The sequence below is a fragment of the Misgurnus anguillicaudatus genome, chromosome 12, assembly GCF_027580225.2.
Source record: "Misgurnus anguillicaudatus chromosome 12, ASM2758022v2, whole genome shotgun sequence".
NCBI classification, from domain to species: domain Eukaryota; kingdom Metazoa; phylum Chordata; class Actinopteri; order Cypriniformes; family Cobitidae; genus Misgurnus; species Misgurnus anguillicaudatus.
Genome location: NC_073348.2, coordinates 369463 through 379723, shown reverse-complemented (window position 1 = coordinate 379723; position 10261 = coordinate 369463). Strand labels below are relative to the sequence as shown.

General features: G+C 41.8%; 1 long non-coding RNA gene across 2 annotated transcripts; it reads right to left on the bottom strand.

Moving 5' to 3' along the window:
• Positions 1-2058: 2058 nt before the first annotated feature.
• On the bottom strand, positions 2059-10035 carry LOC141368918 (uncharacterized). 2 transcript variants are annotated; one of them, XR_012372318.1, is made up of 6 exons: positions 9385-10035; positions 9174-9200; positions 8954-9007; positions 8716-8802; positions 2565-2652; positions 2059-2420 (listed from the first exon to the last, which is right to left on the bottom strand). It is a non-coding gene; the product is annotated as an uncharacterized lncRNA (long non-coding RNA). The 2 variants fall into 2 exon arrangements; XR_012372317.1 differs by lacking the exon at positions 9385-10035 and having other exon boundaries at positions 9174-9250.
• Between the last annotated feature and the right edge of the window lie 226 nt (positions 10036-10261).

The window sequence follows — 10261 nt, the reverse complement described above, 5'->3', positions numbered from 1 at the left end:
TATGGGAAGATCAGTATGGTCAGCTGCTGATATGTGGCTTGTTAACATGTTTTACACTTTCTCCACCCATACGTTATATGCATAAATATGCGCTATACCGCCATCGCATTTATTCCCCTCTCTAATTACACAATAATGAAATGAAAAGGAAATTTACTATTGAAAGGCTGTTCGTGGTTTGTTGTGTGTTGCAAACAAGGCCGTTTCTAAATCCGAAGGCTGTAGCCTCCAGAGGTCGCATTTGTAGGCTGCATATGAAAACTGTGTAACACTAAAGTTGACTCGTTGATGGCGCGGGACTTGACGACCTGACTGTTTAAGTTAATTTTCAATAAAGCAGTGTTGATTTTTTCGCTTCTGGGTCCTCTGTTTCAGAACCTTGCAAATGCTCTGGTAAGACACGGGCTAGTTGGTTAAATTAACACAGAAAAGATTTTTGCTTATAAAAAACTGCATTTAAGGTTTGTTTCTCGCCAAACCTACAATATACAGTCGGATCACAACACCTGAAATAAAGCTTATGGCATGAATTGCGTGGATTATAATAGCCTACATTTGTATCCTCTTTAAAAAATAATGATTAAAAACTGGATTGAAGAGACATTCAGTGAGACGCAAAGTGCAGAACTTTTCTTTTTAGAGGCCCACCCATCAAATACATTCTTCCTCCGTCACTGATTAGTTCTACAGCATTTTAATTTACCATTTTATTTTTTTCGGACAACCTTTTCGGGAATAAATGGAGGTAAGAAATTTAAGACTTGGGTTAATTAAATTTAAGACCTAGGGTGAAAATCTGGCCATTTTTAAGACTTTTTATGGCCTTAAATGTAACTTTTTAAATTTCAGACTTTTTAAGACTTTTTAAGACCCCGCGGGAACCCTGCTGATAGCTTTCAGTAAAGTTTTTTTGAAAGGAAGGCTGTGCAATATGAGGTGGAAAACATCTGCAAGGAAGAGCCCTCCCAGACAGCAAATTAGCTCTTACCGACGTTGGGGCGCATGTACTTGCCCGACATAAAGTGCCTCGGTGAGATGTCTTATGGAGATCGGTAGCTAATAGGCAAGATATCGGGAAGATGGTGGCATTAGAATGATCGCCGACCGTGAGCCAACGTAAACCCGCCCTAATTATTATGACCTATATGCGGCGCGATCCGCTTCGCTCTCCCATTGAACACAGCTGATTTTCGGCTGCATCGCTGTAAACGTCACAGCATGCTTATAAAGCAGCTGTTCCAGTGTTAAAGGGAGCGAGGCGTCAGGATCCCACCGTTATATAATTGATTTGTTTAGGCCAGGGGTCTCCATGGTGCAAGCACATTCTATTAGTCTCAATTGTAATATTTATTTATTACATACATATGTTTTATATTAACTTGGCTTGGTTTACGTATGTTAACATATTAAACAATACTAAAACATATCAAAAAGTAAAATAAAATAAAATCAGTAAGTAAAACAAAAAAGTTTTGAGTAGAATAAATAAAAAAGTAGCCCTCCAGATTGTTTTATCCATATTGTTGTAGCCCTTGCTCACAATGTTGGAGACCCCTGCAGGCTAACTCATTTCATATTGTGTATCAACAACAATCAACCCTCAATAACAGTTTATGTTGTGTTAATCATAAAATTTCTTCCCTAACAATTTGACAAGAGCTAGTGGAGAAGTAGGCAACTAGCCCACTTGCATGCAAGACTCCGTCCGTGGCTGCGCAGTCTGCAGCCACTTCCTTTTGAGTTGCCAGGTTTTATGACAAAAAAAGTTTAAATTGAAAGTAAGTGATTGTTATGTGTAGGGTGTATTTCATACACAATATGACAACCTGGTAAATGTCAGTCTAACAGAAAAAAATGGATCAGTGAGTTTTCCAGGAGAAATAACAAAACAGAAGGGCATCTGGAAATTTTTTTTTACTTTGTTTTTGCAAAGGCAGTTTCATTTATTTTAACACTCCACAAATTACACTTTGGGGTGGTTTCCCGGACAGGGAGTATCTTAAACCGGGACGAGGCCTTAGTTTAATTCTGAAATATAACTAGTTTTAATAACATGTCTTAATAAAAACATTACTTATGTGCATTTTGAAGCATCACAAAAGACACTGATGTATTTTATGATATGTCAGTGCAAGTTGTTTTCAGTTTGGACAGCTCTTACATTTATTTTAGTCTAGAACTAGTCTAATCCCTGTCCTTGAAACCGTCCCATAGCAAACTGCAACAAAAATAAGAAATTCCCTCCAGAATAAGTCATACTCCAGAATCAGTCCAATCAATTATTTCACTTAAGATGCTTGCTTGTCCCGCCTTTGCTGCCCCCAGACAGCCTTTGCTCAGACAGCCGCAGCCAGTTTCTCACAGTCATCTTTATATCAGCCTCAGTGGAACTTTGTAGGCAGGATTTCTTAACACAGCACCTAAAAAAATGTAATAATAAAGCAACAGAAAAAAATAAGACAGTACAAAAGTCTATATATCTTCGTGGATGGTTACAATTCAGAAAAGTCAGAGCATTTTGCAAAAAATAAAATCATGTTGCGTCAACACATTGTAGGACTTACTCAGGAGTACCTGATGAATAGGCTGTGATTTAAGGAGAGCACATCCCTTCATCACTGGGTGTGTCTTGCTGCCAATCATCTTGTGGCACTAGGAAATACAGAAAAAGTCCCGTTACACAAAGAACAGCATCACCCAGGTCCAACTAACAGAGCTAAACAAGTGACCCCACAGCAGTGGTTCTCAAACTTTTTCTGTCATTTTTGTCATTCCCCATTTTATGTAGGACTGTGCTGTGTGTGCGCTCTGTATTTTGTGTGTGTGTGCCTGTCTCAGTGTGTTCTTGATCTGCATGCTAAACAGCTTATGTTCAGGAGAGCCCAGCCCTTCATATTCATCTTCCTGCTGCCAATTAAAGGAATAGTCTACTCATTTTCAATATTAAAATGTTATTACCTTAAGAATTGTTTATACATCCCTCTATCATCTGTGTGCGTGCACGTAAGCGCTGGAGCTTAATGCTATCGAAGCGTCGCAGCGCGCTCCAGCGCTTACGTGCACGCACACAGATGATAGAGGGATGTATCAACAATTCTTAGTTAAGGTAATAACATATTTTAATATTGAAAATGAGTAGACTATTCCTTTAACGGTGTAATGGTTTTTGTTCTGTGTTCTGCGTATTTTTGTATTTTGGACTTTTATTTTGATATTCTGCTCTGTTCGGACTTTTATTTTGAAATCATCATGCCATGTTTCAGTTCACACTTCCTGTCTGTTTTGTATATAAGTCACTTCCTGTTCACCTGTTCCCTGCTGAATATTATATATAGTAAGCCTGTCTGTTACCTGTCTGAGACCTGTTACCTGAATTCTGTTTTTGTTATCTGTTTATCTGTTTAATCTGTTACCTGGATCTGCCTGTTTTTTGACCTGTGCCTGTTACCTTGGATTTTGATTGTTACTCTGCCTGCCCTGAACCTAGCCTGTATTTGGATTTCGATTATTGGATAACCTTGTTTGGATTTGTTTGCTGGCCCTTATTGGGATTTTACATAATAAACACCTTTTGCACATGGATTCATATCTCACTCGCTTTCATTAAAGCCACCCACGTTACAGATTAATCAGCCTCAACCAGAATCCAGCAAAGGATTGAAATTTCCCACCAGCAGCATGACTCCAGCAGATCAACTTGTTTGTCTCCGCCAGAACCACCGCCCCATTGAGAACTATGTAGAGGATTTCTGTGAACTATCATGTCAGGTAAACTTCAAAGATTCTTTTCTGAAAGACATTTTTTATTGTGGACTAGATCGAGACATTGCCCGTTCCATGCCACTCCATACACCACACTGGACCATTGAGATGTACATTGATCACGCTCTGTTATTGTGTGGTTCTCCGTTCACTGTGGGTGTGGTGGATAATGAACCAGGGAATATTCACCACACACCTAGCCATGTTCTGCCCGTTCTGCCTAAACCTGTTTATGTCCTGCCTGCTCCCAAAATGGCCGCCACCATGCCTGCTCCCAAAATGGCCGCCACCATGCCTGCTCCCAAAATGGCCGCCACCCTGCCTGTCCCTAAAATGGCCGCCACCCTGCCTGTTCCTAAAATGGCCGCCACCCTGCCTGTTCCCAAGAGGGCCACCATCCTGCCTGTCCCTAAAATGGTTGCCATCCCGCCTGTTCCCAAACTGGCCGCCATCCTGCCTGTTTCTGCACCTGTTTTCGAGAGAGCGACCACCATCCCTGTACCTGTGTTTCAGAGGGCCATCGTCACCACCACACCTGCACTTATGAGGGCTGTCGTTCACCCTGCACCTGCCGTCAAGATGGCCGTCTTGCCTGAACCGACTACCACAGAGGTATGTCTCATTGACTCTGTTATCTCTGAATTCGCCATAGCCTTGTGGTGCGTCTGGTCTGCCTTCTGTTTGTTTGTTCCCGAGGTTCCTCAAGACCCTGAATCTGATCTGCCCGTCTCATCTGATCTGCCCGTCTCATCTGATCTGCCCGTCTCATCTGATCTGCCCGTCTCATCTGATCTGCCCGTCTCATCTGATCTGCCCGTCTCATCTGATCTGCCCGACTCATCTGATCTGCCCGACTCATCTGATCTGCCCGACTCATCTGATCTGCCCGACTCATCTGATCTGCCCGACTCATCTGATCTGCCCGACTCATCTGATCTGCCCGACTCATCTGATCTGCCCGACTCATCTGATCTGCCCGACTCATCTGATCTGCCCGACTCATCTGTCCTGCCTGATTTGTCTGACTCACCTGATTCACATGATTCGTCTGGCTCACCTGGCTCACCTGTCTTATCTGACTTACCTGGCTCATCTGATTCACCTGGCTCACCTGATTCATCTGATTTGTCTGGTCCACCACCTGGGACTTCGCCACCCTGGGCTTTGGAAGCTTTTCCAAGTTTTTTTTTGGGGGGGGTAGTACCCGGACACAGGAAGGAGGCAGAGGACGCCGAGGCGGAGACCGAAGTGGACTCTGATCCTTCCTCTCCTTGTGTCCCAGGGCTATTCCTACCCAATGATCAAGCTTCATGTTGGCCCATTGACCCTGCTCCAAGCCTGCCCCATGACCCAGGTCCAAGCCTGCCCCATGACCCAGGTCCAAGCCTGCCCCATGACCCAGGTCCAAGCCTGCCCCATGACCCAGGTCCAAGCCTGCCCCATGACCCAGGCCCGCATCTGCCCCATGACCCAGGCCCGCAGCTGCCCCAGGACCCAGGCCCGCATCTGCCCCATGACCCAGGCCCGCATCTGCCCCATGAACCAGGCCCGCATCTGCCCCATGACCCAGGCCAGCATCTGCCCCATGACCCAGGCCCGCATCTGCCCCATGACCCAGGCCCGCATCTGCCCCATGACCCAGGCCCGCATCTGCCCCATGACCCAGGCCCGCATCTGCCCCATGACCCAGGCCCGCATCTGCCCCATGACCCAGGCCCGCATCTGCCCCATGATCCAGGACCAACCTGGCCCCACGACCCAGGACCTCCTGGCCACATGACCCAGGACCTCCCCTGAACTGCCCTGCCTTTGCCAAGAGGTCCTGACCCGCCCGCCCACCCTCTATTGGACTTTGTAATTTGTATGTGTTCTGTTGGGCTCCGGGAGTCGCCCTTTAGAGGGGGGGGTTCTGTAATGGTTTTGTTCTGTGTTTTTCTTGTATTCTGTGTATTTTTGTATTTTGGACTTTTATTTTGATACTCTGCTCTGTTCGGACTTTTATTTTGAAATCATCATGCCATGTTTCAGTTCACACTTCCTGTCTGTTTTGTAAATAAGTCACTTCCTGTTCACCTGTTCCCTGCTGAATATTATATATAGTAAGCCTGTCTGTTACCTGTCTGAGACCTGTTACCTGAATTCTGTTTTTGTTATCTGTTTATCTGTTTAATCTGTTACCTGGATCTGCCTGTTTTTTGACCTGTGCCTGTTACCTTGGATTTTGATTGTTACTCTGCCTGCCCTGAACCTAGCCTGTATTTGGATTTCGATTATTGGATAACCCTGTTTGGATTTGTTTGCTGGCCCTTATTGGGATTTTACATAATAAACACCTTTTGCACGTGGATTCATATCTCACTCGCTTTCTTTAAAGCGCCCCGTTACAAACGGTTGTCACTATGAAATGATAAAATTACACTGTGAAACTGCTAAACAATATACGGACTACCGGCACATCCGGGAACTTGACTGTAAATTTCGTCACCGCCCCTTTTCGGGGGATAAAAAAGCAGCGCTTCCATTGGCTTCCATTCAAAATAGCGGAACAAAGCAACGTTTTTACACAGCCGGCAGGCGTAAATAACTTATGAAATCACTCAGATTAAAAATGTTGAGTATTTATCTGTCCATCCTGCCTGCCATAGAGCGCGAAAGGTACATAAACACATTTAATTTGGTCAATATAAAAACATGTCCCTTTCATTCTCACAGCGTCCAATTTTGTGTAACAACGCCATCCAGTGATTGCTGGAAATATCACTAAGCCAGTTAGTTGTATGGCTGGACGGAAAAGTGCACTCATTACTCTAAATATAAAGACATAATAAATAAATACGAAGTAACTTTCAAATACGAAGTAAAATCATTCATTGCTTCCCTGTTGACTCGATGAGGTACGAGTTTAATGTCCGGGTAATAGACACCTCTGGCCAATAGGGAGCGTTGTTACACAAATTTGATGCTGGGAGAATGAAAGAGACATGTTTTTATATTGACCAAATTAAATATGTTAATTTATCTTTCGCGCTCTATGGCCGGCAGGGTGGACAGATAATTACTCAACATGTTTAATCTGAGTGATTTCATAAGTTATTTACGCCTGCCGGCTGTGTACGAAGGTTGCTTTGTTCCGCTATTTTGAATGGAAGCCAATGGAACGTCTAGTGCGATTTCCCCCAAAAGTGGGCGTGAACCTGTTCAGAGACATTCTATGACGTTGCGCCGGTTGTGCGTATGTAGGCTTTTTGCTCTCAAACTTTTCAAGTGCGCTTAAAGCCACAAGTTTAAAGACCCAATAGACCCATTTACTGTTTGTACACAATGGTGACGTGGCAACGTATGCACGAGCAGTTTGGCAACGGAAGTATGGCAAGAATCAGCAGTGAAGTAACACAGACAGAGAAAGTTATTTTAAAAAGTTGACTTATCAACTTTTTCAACACATCTACCAGATCCGTGTACTATAGTGGAGTGGATAGAAGACGTTAGCAGATAGCCAAATATAAAGTGGCCAGATACATATGAAGAGTTTGGTTCCAAAACCCAATAAATCCATTTTGACAAATTTTGTTAAAAACGTGTTTTCTATACCAAGAAAGTGACAAGATGAAAACCACTATTTTCTGTTACAAACTTTCACATAGCATCTTTAGGTTATAAAAACATAAAAAATTCAAATCCATAACTTGATTTTCAAAGATTTATTATAAAAGCTGATTATTTTTTCCACAAAATGCAATAAATTCATGACAAGTTTTTATTCAAAATGCTATAAATCTATTGAATCAATAGCCTTTATAAATGTGCATTCATCTTTGCCATGTTTTTTATTTAGTTGACTAGTGGTATACACTAATAAAAAATATAAACATTAATGGCATTAATCAAAACACTTACTTTGTGATATTAAGAACACAGTCATTGATGCGGTTATACTTTACTACGGTTATACTCGCTTAACGTTTTTCACAGCGATCAGCTGTAAAATGTTTTGGTCCTGCTCGATTATCGTTGACTTTGAGTAAAATTATGGAAAGTTTTTCATAAGATCCCCTGGGGTCAATGTGTTAGCATGACAGAGACTTGATGCTGTCGGCCCGGGCAAGCAAGCACCCGTCTCCCGAGTGTCTCTTGCGTAAATTATTAGATGTTGATGGCTTACGTTTCTTTCCCGTCACAGAAAACCATCACAGGTTTATCAATGCTATTAAAGTATTACTTTGTTTTTGTTTGTTTGTTGATCATGAAGTACAAAGTAGATGAGGAAAACTAGGATTCCGTGTACTCAGCGCGCCGCCATTGTTTGTTTACATTGCAATGGTGCGCTGCAATCTGTGGAGCGGATTTATGGCATTCTGTAGAAAAGGAGGAGTGGCGTTTATTGCATTTTGGGAAAAAAGGGAGAAAAGTTTACAGAATAACACAGCGTATATTGGATTTTGCGTAAAATTAAGAATTTACTTTTTATTACTGACCTGATATAATACTGATTCTGGCAGTAACTCATTTTTTTCGAAAATGGCATTTATTGAGTTTTGGAACCAAACTCTTCATATATACGTATATTAGTATATTATATTAGTACAAACAAACGCAACAACCAGACATTTGATGCTGGGAAACCGTTTTAATAAACTTTCTGAGTTGCTAACACGTTAGAACAACTGGCGAACAACAACACTGCGCGCGCAAACTATTTGATCACGTGGGCTGTAAAAGGGTCTATGCATCACATATTTAATGGAAACTTACATTCAGTACGAAGAAGGTCCTCATTCACTGATGTAATCACTTAAATGGAAAAAACACAAATGGCCCAGATCCAGCTTGATTTTAAAATCTGGCCCCAATTCATTTGCTATTGAATTATTCTGAAATGTATTCTTTTACTACCTCAGTATGATGTTCTGAGTAAAAAGTGCAGTATCATACATTACATGTAAAATATCTTACTATCGTTAGTCCTCTGATGGAGCCCTGGAAGAGGGTGACGTGGGGGCTGCTGCAAAGCACACAGGCCTTCGTTATTATTCGGTGTCACTAGAAAATACAGAAAAACTAAATTATTGGAGTGAACAGTAAGTCAAGTTTATCACAATTAGATAAACTAATGTCAGTGGGCTGAGTAATTGCTACACATTTCTACACACACTTGTCAGTGTTTTCATGGTCTGCTTTTTAAATGGCTTACAGTCAGGAAAGCCTTCAGTTCTCTGCGCCTCTTTCTGAATATTAACCGCAGTCTCTTGGAAAGACAGAAAACCTTGGTTTACTGATCACACTACTAATATAAACTCAAAAATCATATCTCTGGAACATCAAAGTATGGTATGTGCTGTGGACCTGTGGAGTACATTGTGTCTGCTTGAGTTTAGGGACCTGATGCATTTTACTATATAGGGTACACTTACCTTCACTCTACAATGATGTGGGATGGGCTGGAGGAGTTAAACAAAGGGTGGGAGGGTTAGCCAGCTTTCTTCATACTTCAAGAAGATTAAAAAAGGTTACAACAGAAAGATGATCAAAAAGGCACATCAACCATAAAATTTGCACCTTAGATATCTACATCTGATATTCACTGTATGAGAAGTGCAGCATTATACACATAAAATGTCTTACTAGGCTTGCTCCTTTGATGGAAACTTGGGTGGGCTAGAGAAGGCTGCTTCCTTTTTGTCACCGTCATGGCCATTTAAAAACAAGGATTAAAATTCGAAAAATGTTTAAACACAAAGATTACAAATTCTTATCAGGCATAATAACAAGTATGAGACTAAAGTCACATGACTGCAGTGACGTAGCTGACGTACGACGTGGCTGATGTGTTATTAGGTGCGTCCCCGCTTTTTTTTTGGTGTGCCCGAGCTTCGTTTACAGTCTGAGGGAGACAAATGCTGTAAATGTGAAAAAAAATTCACAAACATATCTGAGGATAACACGCCATCTGAGTCACAAGACTTTAGTCAGACACATGCGCTACACAACAGACATGGAAGAGAAGACAATGCTGAATAAATTCGTCATTTTTGGACCAAGATGTATTTTGGATGCTTCAACACATTCTAACTGACCCATTGATGTCAAATGGCAACTTTGATGATGTTTTTATTATCTTTCTGGACATGGACAGTATACCGTGCATAGATTTTCAATGTAGGGTCAGAAAGCTCTCGGACTAAATATAAAACATCTTAAACTGTGTTCCGAAGATAAACGGAGGTCTTACGAGTTTGGAACGACATGAGGATGAGTCATTAATGACATTATTTTTCATTTTTGGGTGAACTATCCCTTTAATTTTCTAATGGACATATGGAAACTTGGTGACACTTTACAATGATGGTGCATGAATGGTCATGTACTAATACATGGATTGGTGATCACTTTACTGTGAACTGATGATGAGTTGAGCTATGTGCTAATCAGTAACTAACCATAACTATGTCATGAGTCATATAAATTCATGCATGAATAACCGCCTCCTTGACTACACATT